This window comes from Arvicanthis niloticus, chromosome 9 (assembly GCF_011762505.2).
Source record: "Arvicanthis niloticus isolate mArvNil1 chromosome 9, mArvNil1.pat.X, whole genome shotgun sequence".
Taxonomy (NCBI): Eukaryota; Metazoa; Chordata; class Mammalia; order Rodentia; family Muridae; genus Arvicanthis; species Arvicanthis niloticus.
In genome coordinates this window covers 3549165-3562155 of record NC_047666.1, presented here as the reverse complement: position 1 = coordinate 3562155, position 12991 = coordinate 3549165, and the positions used below count along the sequence as shown (strand labels likewise).

At 35.9% G+C, this 12991-nt stretch overlaps 1 protein-coding gene across 2 annotated transcripts in view; it reads right to left on the bottom strand.

Annotated features, from left to right (window-relative positions):
- Grid2 (glutamate ionotropic receptor delta type subunit 2) overlaps nt 1-12991 on the bottom strand; it is a 1355396-nt gene that overhangs the window by 701364 nt on the left and 641041 nt on the right. The gene's annotated exons all lie outside the window — the stretch shown is intronic.

The window sequence follows — 12991 nt, the reverse complement described above, 5'->3', positions numbered from 1 at the left end:
CAGAAGAAAAAGAAGTCATTTTACTTCTGAGAAGTTTATTGTTCAACAGGCATGATTTCTCAGATTTATTTATGATTTTGCTTGATATGTAAAACCATTGGAATTATTCCAAAGGAATTTATTTCTATCCATTTGTCATTGTAAAGTAAATAAATTGTGGGAAAATTTGGTACACATAATAGAGAGGATTGGAAAACAGGTTCATTTCCAAACACCAAGATTACTTTCTTCAGCATTAAAGAATAAACTGAAACAATCTAGATTAATTCCTTCTGTTAAGAGCTTTGGTACTGGATCTGTGGGTTTTCATGGTGACAATGAGGTATATCTATCATTCTACGTCAGCCTATCTCATGCATGATTTTAAGGTTACCTCTTCAGACAGGGAAGTGTTACAATAGCACTGGAGGCTCATTAAGGGAAAGGTATTTTATCCTGTTGAAATGAAAGAAATCTATCTCTGACCTGGTAGAGACCTAATATTACAAGCTATACACAAGATAATTCAGTTGGTCTGTTTATTCTCTCAGTTTAGAGACCACCCTAAGGAAAGGTGGTTCAGCTATTATCATAAGAAAAAGATGAGTCGGATAAATACCACCTAAATGAGATAATATAGTTTCCTTACCAGGCCCCATGTGTTGTACAGTAACTGTGGGGCTGCCAGGACTCTGTTCCACCATTGGAAACCTTTCAGCTTTAGAAGGTGTAACCTTATTTTTCTTCTCTTCTGTTTTTTTTTTTTTTTCTTTTGGATGCTAGACAGAGCTTAAGTATAGTTTCTCTGGTACTTTGGGCTTTTGTGGCTCAGTCCCTTTTGCCATGCAGCTGTTTGCAGAACCTACATGCATAACACAGTCTCAGCTTTATCCATTTCTCCTTTCCACAGCCCTGCTCTATGCAAACACAGCTGTACAGCTTTCCCACCCCAGAGTTTTTCTTTTAAGCACTAATAATATTTTCTTTGTGCCTCAAAAACAGATAAAATACACCTCACTATTTTTCTCCAATTTCTTAAATCACAAATTTTATTTATTTTATTTATCATAATCCACAATCACAAAATGTATTAGAATCATTGCTATGAGGAAATTATGTTAGCTCAATTAGAAGGAAACTAATGAAAAATGTGACATTTAAAGAGTGAAATAATATCATTAATGACAGATGAATTTGAATCACATTTCTCAAGAGTTAGCATCATCACTAAATTGACATTCATAATATAAATAGAATATTTTGAGACTTTTCTTTCTAAGAGTCTCAAGTCACTTAATGTTTTTATACAACAAACTTCATTATCAAATATTTAAGTCTGAATGCCTAAGAGGAGGGTTTTTTTTTTTTTTTTTTTTTTTTGGATTAAAGAGGTGGCATCATGTACATAAACAAAAGACTATATTTCAGCATTTTTTTGAAACTATGATCCAAGATTTTGAATGTATGGTGGCCTTCAAGATATTTTTACATCAAATTTCATATATGACAGTTTCTAAAAAGTTGTCAAATAAAAAATTTGAGGCTCATTTCATCTTTTACATATGGGAAATAAATGACAATATTACAAGTAATTATCAATAATCAAATATAAATGCTTAAATATAAACAAATGCCCAAAATGTATAATTCCTTTTCTCCTACCATACTGGATGCTTACAATAGGGATCTAAAGTAGTAAATATAACTAAAGACTCTATCTAGCCAAAGAAATGTTAGTATATATGATTTATTTTTACTAGTTCACAAATTATATTTTTTAAATTTTTTCCCATGGCATGAAAAATTTAAAGCTAACACAATTGGTTAAGAATCAGAAATGAGAGACTTAACACCAATGGAATTTATATCAAAATTTCTAATTGTGTCTGATTGCATGCATGCAAAATTTGCCTCTCAAGTGGTTTAATTAATTTGGAAAGAGTGGGTAAGCCTAAAGATGAGACATAAATAGCTCCAAATATAGAATTTGGTATTTTTATGCACAATGAAAATGTGTTTGCAAAGTTACAAATTAATTTTTAAAATCTGTGCTTTCACTATTGATACATAGATTTTTAAAACTTCACTTTAGAGATGTGTTCATTTCTGTGATAACTCTTTCTGTATTCATTCCAGTAAGTATTTTTAACTAAATTATGAACCTCAGCTCTTAGCATTAAACAGGTCAAAAGGATAAAAGGCTCAGTGGGCACAGCATAGCAAGAGACAAAAGAGCAAGATTAATGGAGGCTGAATAGCTAAGTCTGAAAGCATCTAATAGTGCACCACTGACAGTGGACTGAACAGGGTTAACTCTAATGGGGCACGGCAGACACAGGTCTATACATGATATCAGGATTATGGATACCAGGTGTCCTCAAAACTTTCATGTCAACCACAACCATTTGGAAAATCAAGCCTATGACCATCTCAGAAACTAGAACATAATTTTGATTTTGAATTGTAAGGGTTTATTTTATTTTTTATTTGAATTGCTTATAAGTTCACATAAATAAAACACAAAGCCAGAAGTGCATTGAGAAGCATCTGAGATCTTCCAGATGACACACGCTCTAAAATTTGATTCTAAAAGTACAACTTTGATTCAGCTTCACTCTTTCACTTGAAAAAAAAATGTTGTTTTAAAAATATTGAGCCAAATAGTGGATCCAGTGCTTTAAATTTGAGGATAGTAGTAAAGACACTCTCTACAATGAGGCAGCTAACAACCAGAAGACACAAAATATGTTTAGAAGGAATCAACCCATAAAACCACAGCATACAGAGAGGCCAGTATTAGTCAGAACACCCAGTTGAGGTTTCATTGCAAAACTTGACCTTATACTGTTCCCTGAAGAGTGAGGGGGCAGTGCTCTGGAGAAGATGTGGAAGAGAAGAGAATAGCCTGGGAGTGTAGAAAGATGTCTTCATAGGAAGAACCTAGTGTTTCAAGAACAAACAGGAAACTCCTGGGCAGCTGCTGCCTGAAGCCAAGTTGTCAGAGAAATCTACCTGGAGGCAAGATTCAGATGTTACAGACAGAGCCTCTGATTTTATTTCCAATAAAAATGTAATGTATTGAAAATTTTAATTAGAGGATGGACTTAAGTGGGAGATAAATTGTCTATGGGGAAGGAAATGCAAAATATATCTGCTATGTAGAAGCTGTGGTGCAAGTTGAGCTTTTTAAAAATTCCTTCTTTTTATTTAATATTTATTTTAGTTTTTACTCCAAATTTTATTCCCCTCCCAGTCCACCCTCCGACTGTTCCTAATCTCCACATCCCTGTCTCCACAAGGATGTCTCCACCACTCACATCCTACCCCACCAGACCACTAAAATTCCTGGACCCTCCAGTCTCTTGAGGCTTAGCTGCATCTTCTCTGATTGTACTCAGGCCTGGCAGTCCTCTGCTGTACATGTGTTGGGGGGTCTCATATCAGCTGGTGTATGCTGCCTGGTTGGTGGTCCAGTGTCAGAAAAATCTCAGGGGTCCAGGTTAATTGAGACTGCTTGTCCTCCTCCTCAGCTGTTTTTCAGCTTTCCCATAATTCAACCACAGGGGTCAGCAGCTTCAATCCATTCTGTGCAAATATCTGCATCTGATTCTTTCAGCAGATTGTTGGGTCTTTCGGAGGGCAGTCACAATAGGTCCCTTTTTGTGAGTACTTCATAGCCTCAGTAATAGTGTCTTCCCTTGGCGCCTTCCCTTGAGCTGGATCCTACTTTGAACCTATCACTGGACCTTCTTTTCCTCAGGCTCCTCTCCATCTCCATCCCTGCAGTTCTTTCAGACAGGAACAATTATGGGTCAGAGTTTTGACTGTGAGATGGCTGGCAACCACATCCCTCATTTTATGCCTTGTCTTTCTACTGGAGGTGAGCTCTACAAGTTCCTTCTCCCCACTGAAGGGCATTTCAGCTAAGGTCCCTTCCTTTGAGTCCTGACAGTCTTCTACCTCCCAGGTCTCTGGTACAATCTGGAAGGTCCCCTCACCTCCTACATCCCAGGGTTGCCTGTTTCCATTCTTTCTCCTGGCCCTCAGGGCTTCAGTCCTTTTCCCCCACCCAATACTAGATTATGTTCCCCCTTTTATTTTTAAATATATTTGATTATTTTTTAGATTTATTTACTTATTTTATGTATGTGAGTATACTGTTATTCTCTTCAACACACCAGACAAGGGAGTCAGATTCCATTAATGGTGGTTGTGAGCCACCATATGGTTGCTGCGAATTGAACGCAGGATACTCTTAACTGCTCAGCCGCCTCTCCAGCCCTGTATATGGTTACTTTTTAGGTTTTATTTTTTACCATAAGGTAAGAAGTTATACACACTGTTGCTGGGTCAGAACAGAATTCATGACCTCAGAATTTTGGTTGTGACTCCACAGCTATAGACTTACAAATACAGATTTATAAAATTGTGTGAAAATTTTGCCTAATATATATACATGGAGAAATAGGTATTGTATACAAATCTTCAAAGATCAAATTAGCAAGTGTGTGTGTGTGTGTGTGTGTGTGTGTGTGTGTGTGTGTGTCTGAAAGAGAGAGAGGGGGGAGGGAAGCGATGTGGGGAGAAAATGAGGAGGATGGACTACTCCTCCGTCTCCATTAGGCAACATTGCCTCAAATTTATTGATGACTAGCCACTCAAAAGAGCACTCAACCCAAGGCAGATTTCTGCTATAGAAGAATCAAGCAGTATTTTTCTCTTTTGAGGGTGATACAGCTGATCATAAGCAGCAACTGGTATGTGTGAGAAGAGACTGATCCAAATCATGCTATTAGAAGCTGTATATAAAAGATTCATTAAAAGAAAGAGTAGGCCTTTGGGTTTGTTAATTAAACATGAACATAATCAACCATCTCAATTATTCCCCTACATTATCTTAATTCTGATTTCATTAGTCACTGAGCTAAGTTCCAAAAGTTACAGAAATAAAAGCACATGGTTTTTGACCTCAAGGAGCTGCTAGACTGATTGCACCTGTCAGTTGGGGCTGTTTATTGATAAAAGAATGCTTCCCAGCTGCTATTAGCTCTACTTACCAGATAAATACATAACAGCAAGTGTTAGACAGCTCATCAACTGAGTTATTAAACATAAGATTATGGGCAAAGGCAATTTCCCTTAGGTACTACAAAGGGACCAGCAGAAGAGTGATTTCTTTTCCTGGTGCCCACATCCTAAGCCTTGTAATCTTTATATATGGTAAATCACATTGCTAAGAGGGATCAAACATGAAGGTGTTACTGATGCAGGGAATCCAGTGAAATCAAAATAGAAAGGTAAACTCTATAACTTGTGTAGACAGTATAATCATGATGAATGGAAATTAGAAGAGAAGCAAAAGAGAAGAGACAAGTTGGGTGGTTTGGGGAAAGCAATGTGGATGATTGATCTGAAGAAGAAGTGAAGAAAGGCGGCCATCTTTGGCAACTGCACAAGAAAGAGAAATGGAGCCTTCCCAGAATCAGAAGATGTCCATGCTTTGACTGTACCTTTGATTTATGACCCCTAACTTCATGATCTGATGCCAGAATTCTGACCCATAGAAGTTCACGTGTATTGACCCTTCAAACTTGCGATATCTTCTGATGCCAGCAACAGACATCAATACAAATCAGAATGGTTAAAATTAATGTCTACAGATTTTAATTACATATCATCTGGAAAAACTTTTTGAACTATGAATCCTCATGCCACTCCTGTGGACTCTGAAATTCTCCAGACAGAGTAAGCCCATGATGGTCATTCAAAGAACAGTCTAGGAAATAGTTCTTTAATTTGCCACAGACTTGAGAGAACCAGAAAGACTGCAGATCCTTTTTTTTTCTTAGTAGACACAAGTATCTCAAATGTTCTACACATTTGCTGGCTGTCAGCACTAGCCAGCTGCCCTGCTTCCTTTAGGGAGTCTAGACAGCACTGTTCCCAGATGAGTATTACCATGCTTAAAAAGTTTGTATTTCATTGTGGTACTCCCTCTCATCCATGGAGTCCAAAGCTCTAGTTTTAATTTTCAGGTAGAAACTGGTCTTTTGAATCACTTCTAGTCAATGTTCCTTTTATTCTTTCAGGAAACAATGTCTATGTGTAGGGGGAACACACTGCACTTGAGGTCAGAAAACCAGGCTGGATTCTGTAAGTTGCTTCTTCACAGCTCTCTTCACTTTGAATCATTTTTATAATTGATGTCTTCCATTTTCATGTCCTGCTGTCTTCGCAGAGCAAGACACCTTTTCTTTATGAATGAAATAACCCTGACTTTATCCTTTGTCCAACGTTCTACACTCGACTCCCAATGACCTTCTGCATGTGGCCTAGTCAGCCTGAGTCCTTGGTTCTTAGGAAACAACTGAAATTTGAATAAAGCCATAATGAAAAAGAAAAGCTTTTCTTGTATACTGAGTTGTAATGCAGTAGTTTTTGGATTATAAGAGTCAGAGGATCTGGTCAGACACGTGAAACAGAAAGGCAATTTGTTCCCTACAATTAACAAAACCCCACCAGTCAACTACAAATTAAATGAAGAGGGAGAGTGCTAGAAAAAGAGGAAGAAGCAGCAGGAAGGGAACTTTAACTTTTAATACTTAGTGCTTGACCCATTACATACACATCTGCTAACACCACACACACACACACACACACACACACACACACACACACACAAGTTGGGGGAGAGAGACATACACACATACACACATAATTTGCTGATGAGGAGGAAGATATGGTTGATGCCTGTCTTTGAGGTGCTTCAAGTTTACAGACAGAAAAAAACAGAAATGTAAATCATAAATTATTTGATCATGCCTGATGAAGACAATGTAAAAAAAACAGCAGAAGTTTCAGGGAAGTATGAACCTTCATATACAAGGAATCCACAGTATTATTTTATTTCACCCAACTACTGCTTTTTCTAATAAAAATGAGAGTGGCTAAAATATGAAGGCAGGTATTTAAGCATCAGATTTCAGTGAAATGTACATTTCAGTTATCAAGATTTTAGTAAACTCAATCAAAACTTCTATCTTTATGTTTATTTTATGTTTTCTATGGAAATTTCAAAAATAGAAACATTTCTTAATAGGAATGACACTGTGATTTATCACAATGGTTCTCAACCTGTGGGTCACCTAAGACTATCTGAAAACTTAAATGTGTACATTATGGTTCATAACAGTAGAAAATTTACAGTTATAAAGTAGCAACAAAAATAATTTTATGGTTGGGGTCATCACAACATGAGGTACTATAGGAAAGAGTCACATCATTAGTTAGGTTGAGAACCACTGATCTATCATCTACCTATGTATCTATCTTTTAATCTATCATCTATTTATTAATCATCTACACATATCTATTTATCTATGTTCAGTCATCATCTATTGATCTATCCATCATCTATTAATCATCTATCATATCTAATCTATCAACTATCTATAATCCATCTATCATCTATCTATCTATCTATCTATCTATCTATCTATCTATCTATCTATCATCTATCTATTTATCTCTACATATCTTTCAAGCAAACATTCTAAGCACAGCCAAGTATTGTGACACATTTCTGAAATCCCAGCTCATGGAAGGATGAGGAAGACACTCTCAAATTCAATGCTAGCCTGTACAAGTGAGTCAGAAACTGACTACTACAAACTATAAACTATAGAGAGATATTTTCCCTCAGCAAGTCTAAATAAACAAAATCATCCTTAGAGCTTAATATTTTATAGATGATCAATTTTTCTGACCCCAGATTATGTTTCCTGTTTATGTCATCTTCCCCTATAATTCTCTAAGATGTCATGGATAATTGAATAATCTTGTAAAATAATTACATTTTTATCTCTATAGTAGAATTACTCTTAATCTTCCTACCAAAGTGGTTTATATTAAAGTAGACGAGTCCAATTAAATGTGGAATTTAATGTTGACTTATGTTTCTAAAGTAACCCTAAGAAGAAATTAAACATATGAGAGAATAGAATACATCATTTAAGCTAAATATGTGATCCACTTTGGTGGAACCTGTACCAGCCATTTGTATCAAATTAGGTCACTTTCTTGATACTATTGACTTATTGTGTGCCAATCACTGTCAAAGGTACCTGGAAGAGAGTGATGAGAAAATCAGATCATCTCTTGAGAAATGTGGTCTATCCATCTGCTAATAACACCAAACCTATCACTGATTGAGACATATTGCAGTATTGTTCTTTTCAAAGTAAATTGACAATTTAGCTAAACATAGTGATTTTCTGTGAATAAAATAAAAGTGTATAATCTCATCCTTGTACTCATAAATCACCTTTAAATATTGAATCATATAAGAAAAGAGATCTGTAAAGTTTCATGCTGAATTTTTTTCTATTCATCATTTCTTCCTTTAGGAAGGTTAAGACATTTAATCATTCTGGTCACTTAATGCTTTGAGGACTTCAATTTTAGCAGGGAGACTTCAGTATGGCACTGGCTAAGCATGGTGTTTCTGAAATTATGACCGCATGTAAAGCTTTAAAATTAAATTGTAGGACCTTATGACTTTCTTCTCCTACTTTCTCATTTTACAAATTGAAACACAGCTTAGTGCTGAATATATATGAGGTATATTATACACCAGAACAGAATTTTTCCAATATTTGGATAACAAAGTATGTTCTCTGTGTCTACTTCCTGGGGCAGTGGGGGACGTGTCTTTTCACTATCAAGTAATTTTCAAAGATTTGTTTTTAAAAAAACTCTCAATTCAAAACAAAGTCTTGGTAATCATGTAGTACTTTTTGGTATTTTAAGAATCTGTTCATATATTTGGGCATAATCCTACCATCTTTTACTATGGAAACCATCTTTACAGTAAAGCTGAGAAATATTTTAAAAGCACAGTCACTGATGTATAAATCCTGAATAGGAGAGTATATCATTTTTTATCTATTTGACATAATATATACTAATGCAAAGGAAATGGTTCAATAAACTGCTTGGATTAATTACATGCTTATTGATGTAGACTGGAGTAAATGGGACCGCTGAAGGCTTGAAGGCTGGAAAGCAGCCAGTGACTAATAAACAGCTTTCAGGCTGTCGAGAGAGAATGTCAAGATTATTATAGTTATCAGACATTTGAAAGCATCCTTGGGGCGATTATAAACATTTGCAATCGATTAAGAGCAAGTGTCCATCTTATAGGCCCAGATTAAATCTACACCAATTCTACACTCCATGGATAAAAGATCATGACTCAGGAAGGTGTTAGTGAGGACCCTTCTTTAATCTTCATTTCAAAATGAAGGACTCTGCTTATACACCCCAGCCACCTGACTCTGTGCTGAACCTTAATTTGCATTATTAAATAAATGATTTTAATATGCAGAGGAGCATGCATGTAACAGACCTAGGATTTCCTGAAGTAGAAATTGTTCTGTACAAAGAAGTGCAAGATAATCTGATCATTCAGTTTAATTTGATCATTTGTGTACTACTTCATTTTTTGATGCTTCATGGAGATTCTCCAGTTTTCAGAATGATTAAGCAGTTATGGCAAATATTTGCATAAATAGAGCTAACTTAATGGTTCACCATCAGATGATTGGACAACAAAAATGCAGTAAACATATAAAAATGTAAAATTCTTCAGCTCCAGGGCAAAATGAAATCAGAAAATTTTCAGGAAAATGGATGAACTTAGATTCCATATTATTAAGGGAGGTACACAATCTCAGAAAGGAAAAAAATTACATATTATACCTCAAATATGGATGTCAGTCCTCTCTCTCTCTCTCTCTTCCCCTCACCCCCTCTCTCTCTTTCTGTGTGTGTGTGTGTGTGTGTGTGTGTGTGTGTGTGTGTGTGTATAAAATGGAGCAATGTCTCAGTGGTTAAGAGTACTTGTTCCTCTTACAGAGGAACCTACATGGTGACTCACAAACATCTGTAGCTACATATCTAAGGATTTAACTTTTGTTGTCACCAATCATATGGATTTATACAACATACTGGCAAACATTCATACACATAAAAATAAAATAAATAAATAGATCTAAAAATAGCTAATGAAAAAACTTCTATATGCATACATAGACATATATAAATAAGGAGAGAAATAAACAAATGTGCATATAGGAGTGGTATAATGTAGGAAGGAGAGCAAGAAAGTATAAATATTGACTGTTGAGGAAGGATTCAGATGAAAGCAAGTCATGATGGCTTGAGTCATGAAAAGGATATAAAGCCAATTTGTAGTTGTTTTAGTTTCAGCTTTCATATTCTTTTCAGTTTCTGGTGGGAGATATATGCATAAAAATATATTTGACAATGAAAATGTAAAATCCTATGTGAAGCTCCATGGCTTAAGTTAATTGAGATGTATGGGCTATGGGTCTGGTTAATCTTGCTGTATGAATAGTTATTTGTATGTTCTTTATAATAACATATTAATAAATAAAACATTAAGTGAACAGAAGATTTGAAATATTCAAATATATTAAAAACTAAATTTTTCTTTAATTTAATCTGAAGATGAGAGTGAGCTAAGCAGTGCTGTTTCATGCTTTTTGCATATTTTATCCTATTTTGTTATTGCAAACTATGTTTTTAACAGAAACTATCCATAAAATTTCTGTTTCAAAATATGTCTATATTTTATAGATGTTTTACTCTTAAAAATAAATTTATTTTAAATAATTTTATAAGAAAAAATAAATAAAAATATTAAGCATGACTTAGTATGGTTGTACATAGATTTTGCAATTTTGTATCTTAAAAGTACCTGCTTTTTTTCTCTCCCAACTCTTCTCTGGTCTCTAACCCTACTTCTGTACCCACCCAACTCCTTCAGACCTACCTTTGTTTGTTTGTTTGTTTGTTTCTCTTTATTCCCTTCTTTCAAAAACAAGCAACATAAAGCAAGAAACCCACAGTTACACAGAACACCCACTTGTAGCAGTATTATTTTCCGGCAAGTTGGGAGGAGCTAAGATGGGAGGAGTAAGGAGAGAAAGAGGAGGAGTAAGAAGAGGAAGAAGAGAAGGAAGAGGAGGAGCTAAGGAGGCAGAGATGTAGGTGCCATGGATGACCATGTATGGACTGAAAGCAGTCCTGGGTAACAACTTATATCTAGTTAATTGGTTAAAACTTCCAATTGTGTGGGCATCATGTTTATTGGGCATTATGAAACTTATAAAGCCTTTGGTTAATCTTTAAACATTAGAGTCACATTTCTCCTGAGTACCACATGGATGGCAGGATCATGGATGGCAGAGCCATCACCCACACTGGCATCTCGTGGATGGCAAGGCCGGTGTCTCTGGCCACCTGAGCCATGGCCTGAGCCACCTGGCAGTGAGAACATGCCTCCACCACTCGTGGCCTCAGGCCTAGGCTAGTCAGGAACATGGCGGGTCTGTGAACAAGCCAGAACGGGCACTGTTGATTTAAATATTAACAGTAACATCCAGTCTCTATAACGCATAAAATTGGAAACCAAATATATTCACAAAATTCTAGTAAGAGAAAAAATGTCCAAGCAAAGCAATATTAAATTAAAAGGTCTACAAAAATAGCAGTGAGTTTGACTTGTGGTGGCCACCTACTCCAGAGCAGGAGATCTTTCCTGAAGGGGTGACTCCATTGAAGAAAACTAGTTGTTCCTTTGCAAGAGGGGACTAATTTTAGAGAGCTTCTTGGTTAGGTAGGGGTGTAAGTATATGGTGTCAGCTTCCCCTTCTCAGTGCTAGGAACGTATCCTTAGTATTTGAAGTTTTAAATCAAGCTTGCATTGTATTGCGTATAAGCTAATTGTTTGTTGCTATGGATATTACAATTGATAACACAATTTTTTTGATATCCCAACACAGGAAATTGATAATAGCTCTGGCTGCAATGTTACACTTTTCCCAACAATATCCAGAAGCATTCACTTCAATGAATTTCCAATTCCTCCTAAAGGTAGAAGGTATTTTCTCTTCTTCTTTACCACTGGTCTTCTGGTAGACAAAGCTTCATTACATATCCTCTTCTTCACTAAGAACTAACTATTTTGGACTTCTGTCTGTCTTCCTCTAAGGGACAATCAGAAGAATTAGACACTGCCATCACACCCTTTAAAACTAGTAATATATGCCCCCCCCTTTTTAGCTTATTTAACAATTTGAAACTTACAAGCATGTGTTTAAAACATTGAACAGATGTCTAATCATCAAGCAGTTGACGGCTCTTTCTTAATTTATATCTTCCTTGAACTTCTGGTAATGTTAGATATTGAAACTATCTCCTCAAACACTGACTCAAGCATATAAGCTCGTCCACCTCTTTATGATCCACACACCTATGTAGGGTTGTTTGTACCCTTAACACAAATACTCCATGAAAGGAACTGTATCACCTTGGCCTTATTCTCGGTAACATCATGAAAGACGTGTCAGATATCACTGGCTTGCTTTTTGTACTCAAGATTCCATGTTGACTTTCCCTGAATATGATATTACTTTCTCAGGTGGGCCTGCAGGGCTCTGGTTTAGATGGAAACTGGGCTATTTAAGTTTAAATGTCCATCAGCTTCCCAGAGTTTCCAGCTGGATTTGTAGATGTGATGAGCAATTTGGGAACCCACAGCTTGCAAAGTTCTTTTCTAATGGGCCATGAAGCCTAGAGAAGGAGATATGATCACTTTCTAATTTGTTTTTTCAGAAATATCCTGCAGTTCTTCTTGAAGATAAGTGGCAAAAGTTGTCACTATTAAAATAAGATAGTTCTTTCTGGATGCATAGAAAGAATTTGAAAACAGAACTTTGACTTCTAGAGTTAAAGAAGGCATGGCATTTTTAGTCTATAAAACTGAATTTGCAATGTTGTTTTCTGAGAACATGTTCTGGTGCAAACCTTGTAAACTGGGTAAGTGCTTTACTTTTTAGCTCAATGCTATAATCTTCATTCTTACACCATACTTTTATGATCAGTCCTGTAATTTAACCAATATGTCTATTGCAAATAGCAGGAAATG